General features: G+C 35.8%; 1 non-coding gene across 1 annotated transcript; it reads right to left on the reverse strand.

Moving 5' to 3' along the window:
• Nucleotides 1-502: 502 nt before the first annotated feature.
• LOC117285533 lies at nucleotides 503-629 on the reverse strand. Its single transcript, XR_004516608.1, has one exon. It is a non-coding gene; the product is annotated as a small nucleolar RNA SNORA40 (small nucleolar RNA).
• Between the last annotated feature and the right edge of the window lie 7,753 nt (nucleotides 630-8,382).

Consider the following 8,382-nt stretch of genomic DNA (forward strand, 5'->3'; position numbering starts at 1 on the left):
CCTGTTCTGCTTTTTATAATAGAATTTATTTTTAGATAAGTTTTAGGTTCACAGCAAACTTGAACATTAACTACAGAGAATTTCCATACATTCCTGACCCACACATGTACATTTTTCCTGTACTGTACCATATTCCACCTCAGAGGGGTACATTTGTTAAAACCAATAAGTTTACACTGATATATCATTATCACCTAAAGTCTACAGTTTGCATCAAAGTAATTTCTTGGTGGTGTACATACTCTGCATTTTGACATATATCTGGTGTAACCATATCAAATAGAGCATGGCCATTGCCCTAAAAGTCCTGTTTTTTTACCTGTTCTTTCCCACTACTTAATTTTTTTTCACTTTCCATCACTTTAATCTGTATTAGGTTATCATAATTTTTGCTTTTGCTATGTTTTCTGGGGCAGTCTTACTATATAGTCCAGGCATCATCCCTCTAGCCTCAACCTCAGGAGTCCCAGATCGCAGGCTTGTTACCACTGTTCCTGGAAGTAATATTTCTTCTTACATATATCAAAAGTCATTCTGAACAATGACTTGTGGGTTGCAAAAGAGGACTTATTTTTTGCATTTGTGCATTAATCCCCTACTTTATAATCCCAGAAAACTACTGATCTGCCTCCATAATTTTGCCTTTTCCAAACTGCCATATAATTGAAATTATATAGTATGTGTCCTTTTTAGTTTGTATTCTTTTTGTTTTGAGACAGGGTCTTGCCTTGTACTTCATGTTGACCCAAAACAGTGTAGCCCAGGTTGGCTTCCTCCTCCTTCACTGAGGTCCTCCTTCTTCAGTCGCTTGAGTGCTGGGATGACAGGCATGTGCCACCACACTCGGCTTCAGTTTGGCTTCTCAGTTAATAATATCCATTGAAGATCCTCCATGTCTTTTCATAGCTTGAGAGTACATTTCTTTTTGTTACTGAATAATGTTTAATTGTTTAGTTAGTCATTTTCTTATTGGAGGACATCTTGGTTGCTTCCAAGTCTTGGCAAATATGAATAAACCTGGCATAAACATCTGTGCACAGGTTTTTATGTGGACATGACTTTCATTTCATATGGATGAATCCCAAATATTGTAATTGTTGGACCATATGGTAAGAGCATATTTAGTTTTATAAGAAAACAGTATATTTAAAAAGTATTGTTGGTGCGGGGATTTAGCTCAGTGGTTCTGCCGCCTGCCTCACAAGTGCAAGGACCTGAATTCAATCCCCAATACAAAAAAAAAAGTATTGTTGGTGATACTGAGAGTTCCTGCTGTTCTACATACTTGCCAGCATTTGAATTTTATCAGTTTTTTGGATTTTTGCCTTTGCAACTTTGTGATCTCATTGTGGTTTCGACTTGTAATGCTGTAATGATATGTGATGTTCTGCATATTTTCACATATTTATTTGCCCTCTGCATGTGTTTCTTTGTTGAGATGTCTGTTCAGATCTTTACCATTTTTAAATTGGTTTGTTCATTGTTCTAGTGTTGAATTGTACTTTTGGACAACAGTCATTTATTTGAAAATATTTTCTCCAAGTCTATAATTCATTTTTGGATCCTTTTGACTTTTATACAGCAAGAGTTTTTAATTTTAATGAACTATATCTTACCAGTTCTTATACTTTTAATTCCAAACACCATTGTTCACTGTTGGTATTGTATTCTATAATCTTGGTAGAGTTGTTATTAGTACCAAGAAATTTTTGTTGATTCTTTTGGGCTACCCACAGGTGAAATTCTTTATCTCTGAACAAAGGGACTTTTATACCTTGCTTACCAATCAAAAGAGTTTTTATTTTGTTTTCTGGTCTTAATGGATTAATTAAGATTTCTTGTATGATGTTGAAGAGGAATTGTGAATGGGAAGATCATTGACTTTTTCCTGATCTTAGTGGGAAGCCTTTTACTTTTTCCTCAACAACTATGGTATTAGCCATAGGTTTTTTTTTTATTTCATTTTTTTCTTTCATTGAGTTTATTGGTACATTTTAGGTATACAGTACAGTTACATTTATCATTGGGATCTTGTACCTTTACATGATATATGTTGGTTCTTGTTTTTCCCCACCACCCTGCCCTCCCTTCATCCAATCTACCCTTCCCTATTTACAAGGACTTTGTTCCATTATTTTTCCTTTTCTCGCATTTTTGCTTTTCTCTTCTTTCTTTTTCCCTACCCTTCCCATTTTCTCTACTCCTTCATCCCTTTTCTTCCTAGTTCACATTATCAATTATACAATTTGAACCTTATTAACACTTTCTGTTTTTTACACCATAGAAACTATTTGGTATTTACACATGTGTGTCCTATTTATTTCACTTAAGACTATGGCCTTAATATACACCCATTTTCCTATGGATGACTCTAGTTTCTCATTTTTTTCTTTTAAATTGAATTTATTGGTACATTCTAGGTAGACAGTACAGTTACATTCATTACTGGGATCTTGTACCTTTACATGTCAGGTCTTGGTTTTCATTTTTTCCCTTGTCCCCACCCTGCCTTCACCCCCTCCTCCCCTCTTCATCTTCAAACACTTTAATCCCATTTTTACATTTTCTCATATCTTTTTCCTTTTCCCTTGTTCCCCTTTCCCTATCCTTCTCAGTGTCCCTACACCTTTGGTCCCTTTCTTCCTATTTCACGTTGCTAATTGTCCCTTTAGGATCTTGAGTACTATTTTAGTTTTTCGCACCAGAGAAACTATTTGGTATTTGCATATGTGTGACATTTATTTCACTTAGGAAAATATCCTCAAAATGTACCCATTTACCTATGAATGAATCTACTTTCTCATTCTTTATGGCTGAGTAGTACTCAATTTTATAGAAAAACCACATTTTCTTTATCCAGTCTCCAGTTGAGAGGCACTTGGGCTCTTTCCAAGTTTTAGCTATTACAAACTGTGCTGCTATAAACATTGGTATGAATGCATCACTGTGGTATGACTCTTTCAGTTCTTTTGGGAAGATACCCAGAAAGGGAATAGCTGGGTTAAATGGGACTTCTATTATAGTTTTTTAAGGTATCTAAATCATGATTTCTACAGTGGTTGCACCAGTCTGCACTCCCACCAACAATGCAGAAGAGGTCCTTTCTCCCCCAACCCTGCCAGCATTTCTATTGGTTGATTTCTTGATAGCAGCCATTTTTTCCTGGGGTGAGATAGAATTTCAGTGCCATTTTCATCTGCATCTTTTGAGTAACCAGTGATGTTCAACATTTTTTTCATACATTTGTTTGCTGCTTTTACTTGTTTGTCTAAGAAATGTCTGTTCATTTCAGATGCCCATTTTGAATTGGGTCTTTATATTTTGGGGGGTCTGATTTTTTGAATACTTTATATATTCTAGATAGTAGACTTTTATCTGAGGAATAGCTGGTAAAAACATTTTCCCACATTTTAGGCTGTCTATTAGCTCTTTTGGTGATTTCTCTTGCAGTGAAAAAGCTTTTTAATAAAATGAGATCCCACTTGGTGATTCTTTGTGCTAATTCCAATGCTTCTGAAGATTTGTTTGTGAAGACATTTCCTATGTCAATGTCTTTGAGAGTTCTACCTAACATTGTCCATCAAGTTTAGTGTTTCTGTTTTAATATTAAAATTGTTAATGTACTTTGATTTTAGTTTACTGTATGGTGAAACATAAGGGTCTAATTTTAGTCTTTGGAAGGTTGAAATCCAGTTTTTCAAACACAGTTTATTAAAGAGGCTATCTTTCCTCCATTGAGGATGGTTGACTCCTTTGTCAAATATGAGGTAGCTGAGCACATCTGTAGTTGTTTCTGTATCTTCCAATCTCTTCGACTGATCCTTGGGTCTGTTTCTTTGACAGTATCATGCTGTTTTTATCACAGTGGCTTTGTAGTATAGTTTCAAGTTGGGGATTATGATACCACTTACTATGTCTCTGTTTCCTAGAATTGCTTTCACTATTCTAGTTCTCTTCTGATTCCAAATGAATTTTTCTCTCATTCTGTGAAATACATTGTTGGAATTTCATTTGGGATTGCATTGAATCTGTATAGCAATTTTGGTAATGTAACACTTTTCACAATGTTGATTCTTCTTATCCAGGAGCAAGGGATGTCTTTCCTTTTTCTTGTATCCTCTTCAATCTCTTTTTTCGGGGTGCTATAGTTTTCACTATAGAGATCTTGTACTTCCTTGATTAGATTGATTCCTAGATATTTCTTTTTTGGATGCTAATGTGAAAGGGATCATTTCACCAATTTCACACTCAGTGAGTCTGTTATTTTTTGTACAAGAAGGTTATTGATTTTTTTTTTTTTGGTACCGGGGTCAAACTCAGGTCCTTGTGCTTGCAAGGCAGGTGGCAGAACGACTGAGCTAAATCCCCGGCCCAAGGCTATTGATTTTTGAGTGTTGACCTTGAATAGAGCTACTTTTCTGAAAGTGTCAATTAAGTCTAGAAATCTTTTGACAGGATTTTTTGGGTCTTCTAAGTAGAGTATCATATCATCAGCAAATAATGACAGTTTCACTTCTTCCCTTCTTATATTTATTGCTTTTATTTCTTTTTCTTGTCTAATTGCTACCGCTAATGTTTCCAGAGCTACCTTAAAGAGTAGTGGTGATAGTGGGTATCCTTGTCTTGTTCCTGATTTTAGCATGAAGGTTTTCAGGTTTTAAGCATTTAATATGATGTTGGCTGTTGGGGTTTCGTAGATAGATTTTATCAAGTTGAGATGAAGACCATCTATTCCAATTTTCTGTAGGGTTTTTTTTATCATGGGTAAAGTTTGGTAAATTCTTTTTCTGCATCTATTGAGATGATCATATGGTTTTTATCCTTTCCTCTGGTAATATAGTGTATTACATTTATTGATTTGTATATGTTGTACCATCCTTGCATCCCTGGGTTGAATCCAACTTGGTCAGTGTGTAAGATCTTCTTGATGACCCTCTATATTCTGTTTTCCAGTATCTTATTGAGGATTTTTGCAGCTATGTTCATTAGGGAGAGTGACCTGTAGTTTTCTTTCTTTGTTGGGTCTTTCCCTGTTTTTGGAATCAAAGTAACACTTGCTTTTAAGAATGAATTTGGAAAGCTGGGCATGGTGGTGCATGCCTGTAATACCAGCACTCAGGAGGCTGAGGCAGGAGGATTACTGTGAGTTCGAGACCAGCCTGGGATACATAGTGAATTCCAGGTCAGTCTCAACAACATAGTGAGACCCTGTCTCAAAAAATCAAAAATCAAAAAAAAAAAAAGTGTAATTGAGAAATGAGAAGGGTAGGGGAAAGGTAATAAGGGAAAAGGAAAAAAAAAGAAAAAATGGAAATTAAGTATTTATAAGTAGGGAAGGGAGTACAGGGTGAAGGGAGGACAGGGAGAAGGGGAAAAAAATGAGAACCAATACCTGTCATGTAAAGGTACACGATCCTAATGATAAGTGTAACTATACTGTATACCTAAGACGTACCAATAACTAAATGAAAAAAAAAGAAGTGTAATTGATACTGTGTAATAGGAAGACAAGTCTAAAAGAGTAGAGGAAGTGGGAAGGGAAGGGAAGGGGAAAAGGGAAAAGAAAAAAATATGTGAAAAAGAAAAACATAGAAACAGTGTCTTTGTAAACAGAGAAGAGTGGAGGGGCTACAGGGAGGGCTGGGGAGTGGGGAAAAGTAAGACCCTGATAAGTCATGTAAAGGTACAAGATCCCAGAGATGAATGTAACTATATTGTATACCTAAAATGTACCAATAAATTCAAATAAGACAAAAAAATAGTGAGCCATGAGAGCATAGAAAATCTTGGTACCAAAACCCAGCAGGACAAACATTAAATCCATTATCTCTGAATTTGGCACATATAGCAAGTTGTGAAATGTGAGCTCCAAAGAGCTTGGGAATCTCTGCCCATATGGCACTGTCAGTTGCAGCTGGGTTGGCTCCTCTCCTGGGCTGGCTTTGCTTGATGCCTTCAGATTTTCTCACATATGCAATGTTTTTGGCATCTCCGACTTCCTGGTGTCCTCACTGCACTTTCGCTCCTTCGTGCACTGACCTGTGAGTGCAACACTGCTTGCTTTCTCAGGCCTTTTTCTAAAATTATTTCGTAAGCCTCCATGATCCATGTTTTACATTCTGCATGCCTGCATCAAGTGAATGACACTAAGGTCTGTTGCCAGTTCATACAGTACCAAGCCTCCTTGGATCATAGCTATAGAGGCCTCTTAATGCCTTAGTAGCTGAACTCTGTGAAACTCCTTGTTGTCCCCGAATGTGTTGCATTTCCTGGGGCTCTTTTCTCAAGCAGTGTTTTTCACATTTATACCTTGTAGTCTGTGAAGGGTGAGGTCTTGCTGAGATGCCATCAAGCCATTTTTCTTATTATTCTGATACAAATTACTTGACTTATTTTTTATGAAAAAGTAAAACAAATTTCAATAAAAATAAGAAAATAACAATAGTTAATACACTGTATATCATAATCTTATAAGCATTCACTCAGAATATGAGATAGACAAAAAAGAAACAGGTAATAGCACAAAACTTTGTTTTCAACGAACTCAGAGAAACTAATAGTATAAATGAAGCAAATGGCATGTATATTAAAATGTCTTTGAAATAGAATAAGTAATTTGTGGGGTGATTTTAATTTATTCCTACTTCTTATTTATCTATCTTCTATTTTATACTTTTAAAAACTATACACACGTATGTATTTATTTTCTCATATAAGATAAACCATTTAATAATTAAGCTTGTGTGTCTGACTTCCTTTACTTAACATTATGTTCTCAAGTTGTATCCAGCTGTCTGTGAATGCTTTAAGTTTATCTTGTTGGTAGGAATGTAAACTAATGCAACCACTATGGAAGATTCCTCAAAAAAACTAAAAAGAGATATTCCTTTGACTCAGCTATCCACCTTCTAGATATCTTCCCAGATGATTTAAGATTATCCATATTCCAGGAATAGATGTTTACCCATGTTTATAGCAGCACAATTTATAATACCTAGATCTTGGGAACAGTATCTGTGTGCATCAACAGATGAAAGGATAAGGATAATGTGATATTTGTACACAATAGAGTACTACTCTGCCATAAATAAAGATAAATTTGACTTCATTAAAATGAAAGATTTATTAGAAATCAAGCTTTCCTTGGCCAAAACTCTGGAAGAACTTCCTTTGTAGGGAAACTGAAAACTTTAAAAGTAGGGTGTTTGATCATAATTGTCATTGTAAATCTTGCTAAAAGCAGTGATCAATACCCATTCTATAGCCTAAATATTAGGCTGGTGTGAAATTTCCTGTCCCAGATTAGTCTGCTATCCTTAATATTGGTATTCTGCAGAGTCTCAAGACATGAACAAAATATAGACAATATTTTTGCCACAGGGTAATACACATGAACTCAAGCCCAACTGCCAATGAAGTCCCATTCCCAACTGAACTTGTCTCCCTCCCCAGCCTGGTATTTACCATCTGCATTACTGTCAGCATGCTAGTCTTCTTGATCTGACCAGAATCTCCCATTATAACATTCTAGGTCTTCTCTATCAACATCTCCAAACCTCTGCAAACTCTCCTTGTGAGCCACTTGCAAAGGCTTCTAAACCACATGGTCAGATATAGTCCCAATAATACCCCACTTCCAGTACCAAAATCTGTCATAGCCTATTTCTTGTTGCTTAGGCATGATACTGGACACCACAGCTTAAAATTGTGGAAACTTATTTTACCTTACAGTTTTAGAAGTTTCTTTCCATGGTTGTCAGATTCAAATGCAGAAACAGCACGGCAGAAGGGCCTGCTGCAAAGGAAAGCTGTCCAATTTATGGTAACCAGGAAGCAGGGAAGGAAGGGAGAAAATTCCCCTAGCCACCTGGCTCTTCTGAAGAGGCTTCACCTCCTAACAGCAACTCAATTATATAGTGCTCCCATTACCTAATCATTTTCCCTAAACCTCACTTCTGAATACATGAAGATTTGGGAATATATTTCAGATCCAAAGTATAACAGGGGAAGCTTTTCTTTTTCTTTCCTTTTCTCTTTCTCTCCCTTTCTTTCTTTCTTTTCTTGTTTTTCTTTCTTTCTTTTTTAGGCAGAATCTTTTTATACATTCTGTGCTAGCCTTGAACTCAATGTGCAGTATAGGCTGGCCCCTAACAATCCTCCTACCTTAGCCTCCTGAGTTCTGAAATTACAGGTGTGTGCCACCATGGGAGGCTAGAGATAATCATTTCTGAATTTTTACTTATTTTTATATATTCATTTACATTTCTAATTAATATACATTAGTTTATATATAATATATGGCCAAAAATGAATAGAAATTACACAAAAAAGAACCAAAGATATAATAAATAAATCAGCAATTACTTATATATGTTCCCATAT

This window comes from Fukomys damarensis, unplaced genomic scaffold (genome assembly GCF_012274545.1).
Source record: "Fukomys damarensis isolate Sample0158 unplaced genomic scaffold, DMR_v1.0_HiC HiC_scaffold_1, whole genome shotgun sequence".
In the NCBI taxonomy this organism is placed as follows: Eukaryota; Metazoa; Chordata; class Mammalia; order Rodentia; family Bathyergidae; genus Fukomys; species Fukomys damarensis.